The following is a 16,235-nucleotide window of genomic DNA, read 5'->3' as shown; positions in this document are numbered from 1 at the left end:
CCGGAGATAGCCTCTTCATACTATAGAGCTCAGTGTTCTGGAACCGGTTCTTGCCCAGCCCTACGCCAGACGTTCGATTGCTGGTTATGGCGTAAGACAGTATTGGAATGTGACAGGAGTATAAACACCACATGAGACAGCCCTCTCGTGTAACCAACTTAAATATTCATAGATATGATAGCTGGTTTTTTCTTTAATAAACTCTGAATAATTCGGGAATAAAATTTTCCTTGGCAAGCTAAAATATACGAGATATCCAGAACTGTTCAGAAAATTTTACAAGACGAAGTGTTTCTGTATCGAATACAAGTAAACAAAAGTTGCCGTGTGGTGGAGTGGCAATGTGGTGCACAGAAAATGGAGTTATAACAATGAATTGTGCTCTGAAGCTAATTTCAGAGTTCCCGTGGAATTTCTCAATAGATTTTTGAAACGGTAGCAATATCACAGTTGGTGTGTTAGCCAGCTTCGTGCTGTAGTTATCACATTTGAGGGGAAACCTATAAGTTTGTGCTTCAGTCTAGTCAAATTTGTGACATTTGACACTGGTAAGTGATTAAATCATTGATTTTTTTTTTCTGATGTTGAGGTACTTCTTGAAGTACATCACATGCAGTTCAAGTGAATACAGTAGTTGATTAATGCAGCAGCTGCAGTGGTTGCAAAATAATGAAAGTCACACTACTTAGCTGGGTACAGTAAAACTTTCCCCCCCATATTTCAGACTAAATAAATATATAACTTATAAGCAGACTGAATTTACATTATTATATTACATGACAGAAATTACAAATATCAGAGCTAGGTCAGTGTTGGTAAATGGGTAGTTAAGGGTGTATTTTTCACCAGCTTTAGTGTTCCTTTACTCGTAGGCTAAGTTAGAGAATGGGTAATAAAAAAATCATTAGAACTAACAAATAAACGCAATCATATAACTTCTTTATTGAAATATGTGATTCGTTTTTGTACCAAAATAATAATTTTATTTAGTTAAGATAAAGTTAGGTAAAGTTACCAGAAAAGAGTGAATTGGTTGGTTAGGATGATGACTGAAGTATTTACCTATTTCAATCAAACACTCAGTTTTGAACATAGGTGTTTTGAACTTCATACAAAATTTGTTAGTAAAAACAATGCGGATTATTTCAAGAGATTAAAAAAGAAAAAATCCTGGGGCATCTTTATCCCAAGAGATTTTCTTAACCTGTTAGTAGCTGTAGGCCCCAGGATGTGGCCTGTACCATGCATATGTAGCACTAAGCTCTATAATATGAAAAGGCTATTTCCGCAGGAAGCGTGTAGCTTTGACCGCCACATTGAAACACCACCACTCGTCGCCTCCACAATGGTAATGCAATTGGATCACTGTTCTTAGCTTGCTGTTTCTGTTTCAGTGTTGCCTACAGAAGTTAATCAATGCGCCATGGCACTATATTTTCCGGATTCATCGGCTGATTTCAAAAGACGTAGGCGTCGTTGGTGTAGATACAGATCATCAGTGCCGCCCTGGCCCCTGGCGGCTGTTACACAAACTATGTGGTCCTACCCATGAGAAAGCCCCTCCATATTATAGAGTTCAGTGATATGTAGTACCAAAAATAGTTTTAGATGAAATAATTATAACATTGCAATGGAGTAGATGGGTGGAAAGGCATGGAATATTGGTTTGCGTGAAAGGGTTATATAAGAGCGTGAAAGAGAGTTAAGCAGTGCCTGTGACGAAAAGGAAATAATGAGATAAATGTTTAGTGAAGGAGAGTAAATTCAAGCATGTGGACAGTTGAGGAAACAGGTAGGAAAACAGAACTGTAAGCAGTCTGAAAATGTATAAAACAGACTTGGATATAGAGAAGTGGAATGATTTCGGGGAAAATAGGTAAGATTTATCTAGCAGACTGGGACAAAAAAAAGAAAAATGTATTGTACCAAGTAACTTAAATCACTGCACACTGTTTGGAGGGAAAGGTAATAATCAATAATGTGAATACAAGAGGAGTATAATTATAGAGCTAGAATGGATATTTACCTGTAATAACCAAGACAGGGAAGGTGGCAATAATATGGGGAAGAAACTATAGCCAAATGCATAGAAACTGAATGTACAACTGTGACAGTACACACATCTGATAACCTATATATTCCAAAACGTTCTGTTGGTTATGGCTGGATGACAGGCGTGGAAAGAAATTGCTGGGAAAAAAACTGAAGGAGTGTTTGTGCATCCCTTATGTGATAATGCTGAAATGAATGCCACCCATTCAACCAGCTTGTACAGAAGCAAAACAGCCTGCATGCTAAAAATAATTCTGTAATAGCTATGTATTTACAGCTTGCATTACAAGTTTAGGAACATATGATGTACTGCCACATAAAAAGAGTTGCACATATCTTGATATACTGCAGTGTAGTACCTGAATGGCGAGCTGGCAGGAAACATATCATGGAAGTCTATGAAGTATGCAATAGTACATTAACTTTGCTCGGATAAATACTAATCTAGACATCTTTAATAATCATAATGGCAAATGAAGGTAAATAATGGCAAATGAAGGTAAATTATAATACCGGTACATGCACAGCTTTGCCAGTATACCGGTACTGTAACTTGCTCATAAATGCATCCTTTTTATGCATTCAGCTGTAATATTTTATCAATTCTGGCGCATAAATACATATTTCCTACATAAAAACAACAAGTTAGAATGGGTTTGCAAAGTGTCTTGTTTATGAAGCAGAAGAAATATTTAAAATCTGCGTGCTGCTAGTGCTCATTCAGCGCATTCTCACTCAGTCTAGCGACTGTCGCGGCATTCAAACTCCTGAACTGGGTTTCGCCAAGACTGACGGTCCAGAATTTTATTAGTAAGGATGAATGACGCTCAGGAACGTCTGACGACTGAACGTCGCCGTTGGACCGCCTAATCTCTGGCTTTTTATAGTATGGCCCATGGTCGCGAAGCTCATAGGTCCCTACCCGGGGTTCCCTTCTTCATTAAATTTTGAAAACGCCCAGTTCCATCCCATGTTGAGGACACGGGACACAAAAAGGTTAACGAAACTGACAGACTTGTCGGTGTTTAACCCTTTAGTTCCTAAAGTTGCTGTGCGAGAGATTTTGCTGGAAGGGTGCTAGGCGCACCACCCTCCGCCTGTCAGCTCATAGTCGCGAAGCCCATAGGTCCCTACCACTGAACTCTATAATATGGAGAGTCTGTCTCCGCAGCGAGCATGTAACTTTGGCCGCGACATTGAAACACCTGCACTCGTCGTCTCCACAGTGGTAATGCAATTGGATCACTATTCTTAGCTTGCTGTTTCTTTTTTGGTCGTTGCTTATATAAGTTAAGCAGTGGGCCACGGCACTGTATTTTCTGAATTCATCGGCTGATTTCAAAAGATGTTGGCATCGGTGGGGTAGATAAACAACATAAGCACCGCCCTGGGCCCCTGGCGGCGGTTACATAAACTACATGGTGCCACTCATGAGAAAGCCTTTCCTTACTATAGAGTTCAGTGGTCCCTACCCGGGGGTTCCCTTTATTAAATTTTGAAAACTCCCAGTTCCGTCCCATGCTGAGGACACGGGGTGCATAGCGTTTAAATCATCTTATCATTACCCCATTATTCATTCATCGCCAGACGCCATGTATCCCAAACGGGGTGGTCAAGGGCTTCGAGTTAATTGTTTTACAGGGAGGGGCACTACTCCTCCACCAACCCCACTTGACACGTAGGGAGAACGGTATGCCAACAGCATCTGGTGTTCCCAGGCGGTCACCCATCCAAGTACTAACCAGACCCAACGTTGCTTAACTTCGCTGATCGGACGGGAAGCGGTGTACTCAACGTGGTTATCGATATTATTCCCGGGATCTGATAATTGTTTAATAATTTCTGTCCTCATGACATTCCGTCAACAGGGGGGGAAGGGGTGATTGTGGTGCATATGCCTTAATTTATAACATTTTTTTTTTGTGTGTGTGTGCAGTGTTCTGGTATGAAGGGGTCATTGGATAATATTTCTAGCCACATCGCCAAAATATGTCTCGTATAGTCTAAATACCCAGTAATACCGGTATCATTTAGCAGAAGCAAGGGCAATGCAGTCAAGGTATTATCATGATCATGGGGTCAGTAATACTATAAATATCCATCCGTTCATCGAGTGACTGAAGGGAATGAAGTGTTGGTTACTCTCATGTTATTTAACATATTGAGAATGTAGAGAACTGCTTTAATTTTTTAGCTTGCTGGGTGCTCTCATAATGTGTGTGATATTGAGACTGGATAACTCAATTTTCTTTGTGCTGAATGCATTCATAATATATATCATAGTGAGAGTTTAGATAACTTTCATAAATTTTAGACAAATACTTTTTTTTTTTTTTTTTTTTGGTCAGCTATGAAGGATAGAACATGAAAATATTAAGCTCGTACATTCCCTTCAAATTCAACATTTATCTTTATGTAATGATTCAGTTATCTTTCAAGGAGGAGGAGGAGAAGTAAGAGGAAGACGTCTTGGTAATGGGTGATTTAATAAATACCGGTATCCATTTCGTTGGATATGATTCCATGATCACGATGGAGGAAGTGCAGGATGCAATAAAGGAGATGAAAATAGGGAAAGCTGCAGGTAAGGATGGGTGTGTTGTGGAATGCCTGAAAGGTGGTGGAGCGACTATTGTTGACTGGTTGGTCTATCTATCCATCTATTGCCAGACGCCATAATCCGGTAAGGAGTGGCCATTTGACTTTGAGTTATTTGTTTTTCGGAGAGGGGCACTAACCCTCCACCAACCCACTTGTTGACACGTAAGGAGCACGTATGGTTTGGTTATATGGTTACCAGCCACCATTGTAAATGGTTTCTTGACTTACAGGAAACCATTTGGCTTGTCACTCAGTGTAAAGCCACCTGTAAAGGAAAGAAAAGCATAAGAAGTGGCAGGAAAGATGTGAGAAATAGGAAGAGAGTAGGGCAGGCACAAAAAAAAGAATGATAAAGACTAAGGAAGAAGTAGGCAGCACTACATTTAGTGAGTGGATGATGGTCGCCACCACCTACCACTAACTGGTTAGTAACTTTGTTAAATGTGTATTTTGTGAGAAGCATGGTGCCAATTGACTGGGAAAGTGCTTGTGTGGTCCCGTTGTATAAAGGTAAGGGTGACCAGTATGAATGTACTAGCTTTAGAGGTATAAGTCTGTTCAGTGTTCTAGGTAAGGTGTATGGTAGAGTGTTAAGAGAGTTAGTGAGGGTACAGAGGGAGTGATTAGTGATGAGCAGTGTGGCTTCAGGAGAGGGAGAGGATGCGTGGATCAGGTGTTTGCTGTGAGACAGGTGTGTGAAAAGAATTTAGCGAAAGGTAAGGATGTGTTTTGGGAGTTCATGGATTTAGAGAAATCGTATGATAGAATTGATAGGGAGGCTTTGTGGACTGTTTTAAGATTGTATGGACTTGATGGTGGGTTGTTAAAAGGAGTGAAAAGTTTTTATGTAAATAGTAGAGCGTGTGTAAGAGTGGGAAATACTGTGAGTGATTGGTTTCCCGTGAGAGTGGAGTTGCGGCAAGGATGTGTGATGTCGCCTTGGTTGTTTAATATTTATATGGATGGTCTTGTAAAAGAGGTGAATGCAAGAGTGTTAGGTGGAGGTCTGAGTCTGGTGAATGTTGTTGGTAGAGAGTGGAAACTGAAGCAGCTGCTGTTTGCGGTTAATGCTGCACTGATGGCTGATTCAAATAAGAGATTGAGACAGTTGGTAAAGGAGTTTGGAAGTGTGTGTGAAAGGAGGAAATAAAAAAAATATATATTATAAGAATAAAAGTAAAGTGATAAAGTATACAAGGTTGGTAGATGGTAGGAGGATGAATATAGTTTTGAATGGTGAGTTGCTTGAAGAGGTAGTGTTTTAAGTATTTTGGGTCACATTTTGCTGTGGATGGAAGAATAGATGAAGAAGTGAAGTTTAGAATGAATGAAATAGGAAAGGTGCTGGAAGGAAGGAAAAAAGTGTTTAGATGTCGTTCGCTTAGAATGGATTTAAAGAGAAGGCTGTATGAGAAATTTATGGTACCGACTGCATTATATGGGGCTGAAACATGGAATATGAGTGTAACAGAGAGGAAAAGTTTGAATGTAATGGAGATGAGGTGCCTGAGGAGTATGTGTGGAGTGACGTGTTTGGATCGAGTGATAAATGATGAAGTGCAAAAGAGAACTGGAGTTGTGCGGGAGATGGCTGACCGAGTTGAGCAGAGGGTGTTGCGATGATTTGGGCATATGGAGAGAATGGATAATGAGCGATTTGTGAAAAAGATAACTAGATCTGATGTGAGAGGTGTAAGGCTGAGAGGAAGACCACGAATAAGATGGATGGACAGTGTGAAGAGAGCGTTGGATGCGAAAGGGATGTCTGTTGAGCAAGGAAGACTGGTTGTGCGTGATAGAAATCACTGAAGAGAAATTGTGAATGAATAAATGATGACGCAACCCTGAGGGGATATTCTCCCACATTTTGTCTAATCAGCTGATCAGATCAGGTGCGGGTAAGGGGATGGGTCTATTATGATGTGGCAGGGGTAAACCAGCTCTGCTGTCAGGCAGATGTCACTGATTGCACTGCACAGTTGACCCTCGTGCGGTGTTGTGTGGTGAGGATCTGTCCCTTCTGCCCATGGAGCTAAGATGCGAATGATTGTGTTTGAGCAGATGAGTAAATTGGGAGTGTGTCGTCCTGTCTCGGCTACCTCCCTTTCCTTGGGGGAAGCAACCTAGGTATATAGATAGATTTCGTTGTTACCTTTTTATTCATTCCTTCACGTTTTCATCTTTATATTCTTCTCTTCCTTGCTTCAACAGTTATAGATAGAATCATTGATTGGATTTGGAATTAATTGTCGGACCCTCTTAGGGACCACCAAGTTAACGGCGTTGACTTTGTTACCTAAACTGATGTGGACTCGGACTCGTTTTATTTGCGCCCGCCAGCCCCGTACAGCACCACCAGTGGATTTTACACTGTCGGACTGTAATACTAGACCTATTTTGTGTACGTTGTGCTTAGAGCGTCCATATATATATATATATATATATATATATATATATATATATATATATATATATATATATATATATATATATATATATAGGTCCATGTAGTTATCTATGGAACGATCTATCTGTCCTGCGTACAGACTACTCCATGCAACCCTAACTTTTTACAGTCATGCATCTCTGTCTATCTATCTCTATCAGTCTATCTGTGTATGTCTGATCGATATCAGTCAGTCTATCTTTCTATCAGTCTTTCTGTTATCCATAAATCTATCAGTCTATTCAAAGTAACTCATCCTTTCAATCTCTCAGCAATCTCTCCAACCATTATTACTCTTGAAAAGACTGACACGGAATATGTCCTCGCTATTAAACTCTCTCTCTCTCTCTCTCTCTCTCTCTCTCTCTCTCTCTCTCTCTCTCACGTCCTACACTGTCCACTATCCCTGGATTCTGTAAGCAGTAAGTGATCAACAAATTTGAAGTAAAAGTCTTTGAGCAATGTAATATTTTGAGAGGAAAAGGGAAGACGAGGAAGGCGGAAGTAAGGAAACAGAAATATGAATGAGGAAGATCAAAGATGGAAGATTAGGAAGAAAATGAAAGGAAAAATAATGAGAACAACGACAAAGATGATGGAGAGCAATGAAAACAGAAGCGCGAGAAGATGAAAGGGAATTGATATAGAGATGTGAGAGAGGAGTGTAAAAGCACATTTGATGTTTGGAAAATGGAAGAAGAGGAAATGGAAGAGGAAGATGGAAGCGAAAGATGGATAAGAGAGAAGTGAAAATTGGAGTGGACGAAAAGATGCTGGAAGAGGAAGGAGATGTTAGAAAAACAAAGACAAGGATACGTAAAGAAGATGGAAAAGGAAGAAGATAAAGGAATTAAGGAAAATGGAAGAGGAAGAGGAGAAGGATGGAAGAATATGGATGAAGAAGGTTAATGACGAAGAAGATGGAAATGGAAGAAGAATAAGGAAGAAGAAGAGAAGGCTAGAGAACGACTGGGGATGTTCAAAGGGTAACTGGACACAGAGAACAGTACCAGACGGAGGTCGAAGAATGAAGGGAAAGGATGGATGAATTTAATATATACAGGGAAAGGAGGAAAGAAGGGTAGATGATTGAGGATGGAAGGATGGTCGGAGAATAGAAAGAAAGAATAGGATAACAACGTAAGGATAATGTTAAAGCATAACGATGGACCGATGGGAAGGTCAGTTTTGGGGAATGGAGAGATGAAGCGAAAAGGTAAGGTGGGGTGAAAATACAGTCTCAAAGAAGTATGAAAAATAGGACTTGAAAACATGGAAATGGTGGGATGTGATGAAAGGTTGCGATAGGTGAATAAAGGAGGGATATATCGCTAGGTGAATGATGTGAGAAGAGAGGATCGGTATGCAGTATGCATGGTCAGTGGTGAAAGTGAATGGATGGAATAAAAGTACAAACGATAAAAGAGAGAGAGAGAGAGAGAGAGAGAGAGAGAGGAGAAATGGGGACTAAAAGATACGGTGAAGGATGGACGGTTGTAGATTGGATGAATGATGAGTGATGAGTGTAAACCGGTTGAGAAGAATGAGGATGAAAGGAAATAAAGGAAAAAAGGATTAAATACTGAAAGTTGGAAGGACGGTCAAGAATGGAGATGAAAGGATGAAGTAAAAAGACGGGTGTGTTAAAACTTGAAAGAGAAATGACTAGTAAAGGATGTAAGAGAATTTGAAGGATGAATTTGTGGGGACGATAAAATGAATGGCTTAGAAATGGGAAAAAAAAATGCTGGAAAGGGATGGATGAGAACAGGAGAGATCAGTGGATGGTTACAGGATATTGGGGACTGGATGGGCAGGATGAAGGAATAGATAAGGACTGAGAATGAAAAAAAAAAAAAAAGGATGGATGTGGATGGTTATAGATACAAGAAAGAATGTTTACGGAACGATCGATGGTGAATGGGAGGGGAAAAAGAAATGTGGATGAAAACAATGGTAGAAACGGATAAGGTGAAGGAATCAAAGATCGAATGAAGATGGGATGATAGTTTTGCAGAGTGGATGGATGCACAATATGGACTGGAAGGATAATCAAGAAATAGAGAAAAAAATGGAAGTGTAACTGAAAGATCGATTGTTGTAAAAGGGGAGGATAATGATTATATGAAGATTAGAGAAATGAAATGAAAAAAAAAAAAGTGGATATTCAGACAAAGAAAAATATGAAAGTGGAGGATACATAAGGACGAAAATGAGATGAATTGGTTATTAAGGTATCAAGAACAAAAGAAGAGAGAACAAATGAACGGGTAAAGGAAGAGAGGGAGGAGTATTAAAAAAATTTATGAGCAGAACGGATGTTAAAACACACACACACACACACACACACACACACACACACACACACACACACACACACACACACACACACACACACACACACAAGATCGGTTTCAGGACTCCATATTATAATAATACAACTCATAGATAGATAGACAGATAGATAGATAGATAGAAGCACCAAGCCATGGTGTGAAATAGGTAGTGTATCAGCGAGAATCAAACAAAAGGAAATTAACTTGCAACTCTTAAAGTGAAGGAATGCGGGTCGTGCACCAGAAGCTGTACATACACACAGACATACAGTGTTCTAGAAGCTTCCACGACAGTATAGCACACGTGACACAACCCCTGCTAAACGAGAATGTAGGAATCAGAGCTCAGAAAGGTGCAAGCAGAACCGGCAGGTAATGGAGAGATCAAATAAGAAGAGGGGTCTGACTAGACGTAGCTAGTAAATTAAGTCCTTGTGTAATGCTTAGACTTTCTTTGGAGATAATAAATCAAGATCAACTTCCTGTATACATCTTTAACTCCTCCTGCTCTTCAATTACCAAAATAACTTTAACCAAAACTCAAGACAACTATTACAAGACTAAAGAGTTACATATAAACTCATATAAATGGTGGCTACAAAGTTCCAACAATAAATTGTGGCGGTAACGATCGACTCTACACCTATGAACCATCATTTCTACAAAAGCAGGCGAAACTGCAACCAAGATCAGCTCCAGTTCTACAGCTGACTCTACATTATCAAGAAACAACATTTCTACGATCAAGTAACCACAAGCGAGTATACAATAAGAAGAACGAGTCTACGAGCCTACGAGTCTACGGGCATACAGCAGCTACGACGAGTTACGAGTGAGGATCAACAAGTTCTACGATTAAATACAAATAACAAGTCTACAAGACATATCTATAATCTTCACGCAACTTCAAGCAGCAGCAAGAAGGTTGAAAAACAAAACAAGTAAACGAAAAGCAAGAACAAAAATTAACAATAAAGGGGATTAATCCCCTAGCTAGACCTCATCAGATCATATAGCCCTGCTAGGGTTACAGGAGAGCGCTACCCCTCCATGCACAGCAGCCACTGGGTTGGGCATGAACTTGCAACCTCACGATTACGAGCCTGACACCCTACCACCGAGCTACCGCGCTCCCTGAAAAGCAAGAACAAAGCAACAAGCACTAGAATCCCCAACTCTCTCTCCTACCGCCCCCCTACCTCCACTGCTGACGCAGATATCAAGACACACGGCAAACACCAGAGCCACATTTATAACGCATCTTACTCACCTTTCCTCATTCAGGCGACTCATCGCTACTCAGTTACTCACCACAGCTACCAGTGTGGGAAACCAATGTCACCATGTGTATCTGCTGAGACGACGTCATCATGCGTGTTCGCTGAGACGACGCCACACCATTCAACGTGTGGCTGACATCAGGGACTTCTCACCCACTACATGTTACTCATTCTTCACATAGTTCTACTCATACTCATTTATTTCCACAGTATTGAGTGGGAATTTGACGTTCTATGGTGAGGTTTGCCTGTGAGTACAGCTGCTAACTACTACATTCATCAGGCCATGGAATTTCCTGAGTAATATCGTCCATCAGCACAACCCTAGAATTTTCAAGAGGAGATCATTCAAATCTGCATTTATCTTCCGAGATCGACAGCTGCTTTCGACTCGCCTCTCCTAGTGACTATCTGTATCAAGTGGATGTAATTATACTTACTCATTTCTTCTTAGTGCTTTAAACTTTAAATTAGGTACAATCACCTTCTTTGCTTATTTTTATACATATACACTGACTGTCTATCATTCATTACAGTTCATTTACTCATCTATTTAGCTAGGACATAAACAAAAGATGTACTTCATAACACCATACCTTAGCAACATGAATTCTTTTTAGGTGAGTGATATGACAGGAATATTTTCACCTACACCTTTGTTAGTACCAGATGATACACAGTTAGCGCCCACTGCGGATACACAATTAGGAGAGCACCAGGGCAACACACCCACCCATCAAAATTCACCTCAAACTAACGATAAAGAAACAAGTAGCTCAGTTCTAGATGATAATGATGATTGGCTAACCCCGTTTGATGTAGCGAGTGAGAACTTTGTCACTGACTTGCATACCTATGAAGATATACTTAACAGAGTTCATCGTTCAGGGAAAACCTATTCCACAATTCCCTCACACAACAATAAACAAGTCCAAGTTAAATTAACAGAGCAACCAGTGAAGATGAATATCACGGATCAAACTCAGATATACGTTTATCATGAGGATAAAACTGCCCTGAAATTCTCTGGCACAGAAAAAGACCGTATTGATGTCATTTCACTGGTTAATCAATGCGAACAGATCTTCGTAAAAAGGCACATTACAGATGAACAAGAGAAAATTGCTATTTTTTCCTCTTGGATTATGTCCGACAGGAAACTCGCTTAGGTCAGACAAGCTTCTCCGAGCTAAGACATATAATGAATTTAAAACTGAATTTTTGAAGAAATTTTCTTGAGGTATGAACTTTTTGCCAGGTATAATCCCAGAATTAAGCAAGATTGTAGATCTTGTAAGGGAGCACACTACAAATCATGTGCTCAGTGAAATAACTGCAGATGTCTCCACGGTCAAAAGAATATTATTAGCTACCTTAGAAAACTCAAACTGGATAACAGGAGATGGAAAGAGAGATACAATGTAGCAAAGCAGGGGTGATCGAAACACAGTCACATTCTAGCAGAATGAGAGTGCCTGAGACAGTATCAGCTGTGAAATCAGTTACAACTACCCCAAACAGAGAACAAATCGATCGTGACCCAAAAGCAGGCAGAGCAAACAACCAAACGCGTCGAGACAACGATCACAAACACCAGGCTACAGGCAGTTTCGTAACTTTTCACGCAGTCCAAGCAGATCTCGCACCACAGACACCACTAAATATGGGAAGTCATCTTACAGATCACAGTCAGGAGATAGGTCCATTCTATGTCATTATTGTGCAAAACCAGGACACAAAGAATGAATGCTTTATCAAAACAAAAGAGGATAGACAAAAGACACAAGAATTTGATCCCTATCATAGGCATTATCGGTGCCAAGGATGTTGGACCAGTAACTGCAAAACAGTAGAATAATTAGTGCCTATTTTCAAGTCGGGAGAATACCAAATCACGACAAAAAACGAACAAACGCAAAGAAAAGCAAGTCTAAAATTCACATAGGAGGCATGTTGGGAAATGAGTGTATCTTGATACCAGCTGTATGTGAGGATCAAAACGTTTCCTTATTTTTAGACACAGGCTCTCCAGTAAACTTAATAACACAAGAAGAAATAGATAGAATTTTTAGAAATAAGAAGAAAGTAACTTTTCTGGAAGAATCTGATTTAGACTTATATACGGTAGATGGCAAACAAATCACAGTAAAAGGTATGATACTGTTAAACATCAGTTTCACAGAGACTACAAGACCAATCTCTGCATTTTTGTTATATCTTTGAAAACTTAGCAATTAAAGCTCATATGTTACTGGGCTTAAGATGCATGAAAATAACTTTACTCCCACAAATGAAAGGAATAGGCTTTGATAATGAATTCATAGAGGAAATACCATCGGAGTCCTCACCGATTAGTAAAACAGAACCAAAAAGAATTTGTGGTATTAAAAGCTTAAACAAACATACACAAACAGATGAGTGTACAGATCCACTCACCCCCCCCCCTAGCCTCCAGGACTAGAAACCCAGGTAACGGTACTGATTTACCAGTTTTTCCCGCCCATCTCACCAATGACTTAGTTATACCACCTAACTCTTATATGAAACTTACCTTAAACAGCAAGATACGGAATAGTATTGTTCTTGTCTTAGAAGAATTATGTAAAGTAAAAGGATTGTCAGTAGAAAACGCATTATGTCAGATGAACGAAGATGGGCAAACTCAGATATTTCTAATCAATCACATGAATGAGGAAGTACAGTTGAAGAAGGGGACTTGTATAGTTAATATTGAAAAATGTCCCGGCCCTGTAATGGAAATAGTTTTAGCTGGAGTCACAAGTTAAATAAAATCTATGGTTAGAGAAAGCATAAAAGAGAAATTAATTCACTCAGGTGAATTTGATGAAGAAAATGATTTGTTAACCCTGTTGGAAAAAAACAGGGACACTGTAGCATTACCCGGAGAACAATTAGGGTTTACTAACCTGATTAATCACAAGATTAATGTGCACCCAGATACACCACCAATTTTCGTACCTGCCTACCGAATCCCACAATCTCAGCGTACACTCGCAAATCCGTATGTCGATGAAATGTTAAAACTTGGAATTATTGAGCCTCAGTCTCCCCGTGGAATGCCCCATTATTCTTCGTGCCCAAACGAAATAGAGAAATGCGTGCAGTAGTAGGTTACTGTAAACTAAACAATCACACAATCCCAGACCGATTTCCCATGCCATTGCTAAGCGTCATCCTACAGAATATTGGACCAGAAAATAATGTATTTTCCACGATCGATTTGCTAAGTGGTTATTACCAAATTCCTGTAGATCAGGAGTCACGTAAATACACTGCCTTTTCCACGAATAGAGGACACCATCAGTATAGAAAGATGCCCATGGGACTGAGGACAGCCCCTGGCACATTCCAGCGTCTTATGAATTACGTGTTGTCCGGAATTTTAGGACAAGGAATATTTGTTTATCTTGATGATATTATCATCGCAACGAAAGATATCACAGAACATCTCCAGAAATTAGACCTACTCTTACAAAAGCTTGGTGATGCTGGTTTAATAATTAAGCTTTCTAAATGCAAATTTTGCTCTAAGGAAATAAAATTCTTAGGCCACAGATTAAGTGCTAATGGTATTCACACCAATGATGACAAAATACAGGCAGTGAAAGACTTTCCTGAACCCACTACGAATGACGAAGTTGGACATTTTTTAGGTCTAACTGGGTACTATAGGTCATTCGTACAATAATTCTCTCATATAGCCTTTCCTCTATTCTAACTACTCAAAAAAGATGCTATATTCCAATGGGAAGAACAAAAACAAGCATTTGGCAAATTAAAAATTAAACAAACAAATGCACCATGTTTGGCATATCCGGATTTCACAAAACCATTTATTATTTATACAGATGCATCGATTAAAGGATTAAGGGCTGTACTGATGCAGGAAGATAAAAGAGGACAGAATCAACCAATTGCATTTACCAGCAGACAAAAAAAAGGTGCAGAGAAAAATTATTACACTACAGACTTAGAGGCACTTGCAGTGGTTTTTGCATTACAAAAGTTTCCAGATTTGGTATATGGTTACGAAATACACTTGTTCACCGACCATAAACCGTTAATGGGTATGTTTAAAGAAAAACTCCTCTCTGGGAGAAGAGCAAGATGGAAATGTACAGTCGAAAACTACAATACACATATTCATTATATACTAGGCAAAATTAATCTAGTAGCCGATGCATTATCCAGGAACCCGATAATAATTCAGGTCGCGGCATTAGGTCTCAAAGGAGGCATCCCAAACCACGATGAAATCGCAAAAGCACAAAGACTTGATCCAACTTGGTCTAAAGTTATATACACGTTAGAAAGTGGAGATGACATACAATTACCCAAACTACATGTACCAGTAGAACAGTTCACAATAATCAATAATGCATTATACAAGATCAACCCAGAACAACCAAAACGCCGAAGAAATAATAACCAAATGGTAGTACCTAATGACATGATACCTCAAGTATTACGAACGATACACGATAGCCTACATGCAGGACATCCTGGAAAGGATAGGACACTCAAACAAGCCCAGTTGTTATATTACTGGCCATCATTACGAAAAGATATAAACAGTCATATAGACAGATGCGAATCATGTGCAAAACACAAAGGATACCCAATTTCATCTGCATCTATAGGTAATTACCCTGTACCACATCAACCATGGGACGTTGTCGCGGTTTATTTACTCAAGATGCCATTATCATACAATAAAAACCAGTACCTATTCGTAGCAACGGATCATTTTTCTCGTTATGTCATTTTAGCCCCAATTAAAGATAAAACAGCAGAGACAGTAGCAAAGGCAATAACAGATAGTGTAATATGTCGCTTTACTACCCCAAAGGTACTAATAAGTGACAATGGAGGAGAATTTAATTTTGATATCTTACAAGAAATATGTAAACAATACAATATCAAAAAGGTTAACGTTTTAGCCTATCACCCAGCATCTAATGGGTTAGTAGAGAGACAAAACAAAAAAGTCTTAGGTGTATTACGACACATTCTCAATGGAAATTATGCTAAACGAGAATGTAGGAATCAGAGCTCAGAAAGGGGCAAGTCATAGAATCGGCATGTATGGAGAGATCAAATAAGAAGAGGGGTCTGACTAGACTTAGCTAGTAAATTAAATCCCTATGTAATACATAAGCTGCTCAACTTAGACTTTCTTTGAAGATAATAAATCAAGATCAACTCCCTGTATTCATCTTTAACTCCTCCTGCTCTTCAATTACCAAAATAATTTTAACCAAAACTCAAGACTAAACTATTACAAAACTATAGAGTTACATATATATAAATGGTGGCTACGAAGATCCAACAACGGAAGGACATACAGTTCTTAGAAACTTAAGCTGCCAGGGTGTATGGGTAACGTATGAATATTTGTCTTTCCAAACAGATGTATAAGTAAATTGGATCAATTAAATGAAAGCTTGGTAAGTGCTAAGAGTATCCATACCAAGGAAAATTTGGACAGTTGTAACACTG

At 39.3% G+C, this 16,235-nt stretch overlaps 1 pseudogene; it reads right to left on the bottom strand.

Moving 5' to 3' along the window:
• Positions 1-3,745: 3,745 nt before the first annotated feature.
• Positions 3,746-3,865, bottom strand: LOC145392326 (5S ribosomal RNA; annotated as a pseudogene).
• Between the last annotated feature and the right edge of the window lie 12,370 nt (positions 3,866-16,235).

Source organism: Coenobita brevimanus, chromosome 21, assembly GCF_032717465.1.
Source record: "Coenobita brevimanus isolate Jiangsu-jjx chromosome 21, ASM3271746v2, whole genome shotgun sequence".
Taxonomy (NCBI): Eukaryota; Metazoa; Arthropoda; class Malacostraca; order Decapoda; family Coenobitidae; genus Coenobita; species Coenobita brevimanus.
This window is presented reverse-complemented; position numbering and strand designations above follow the sequence as displayed.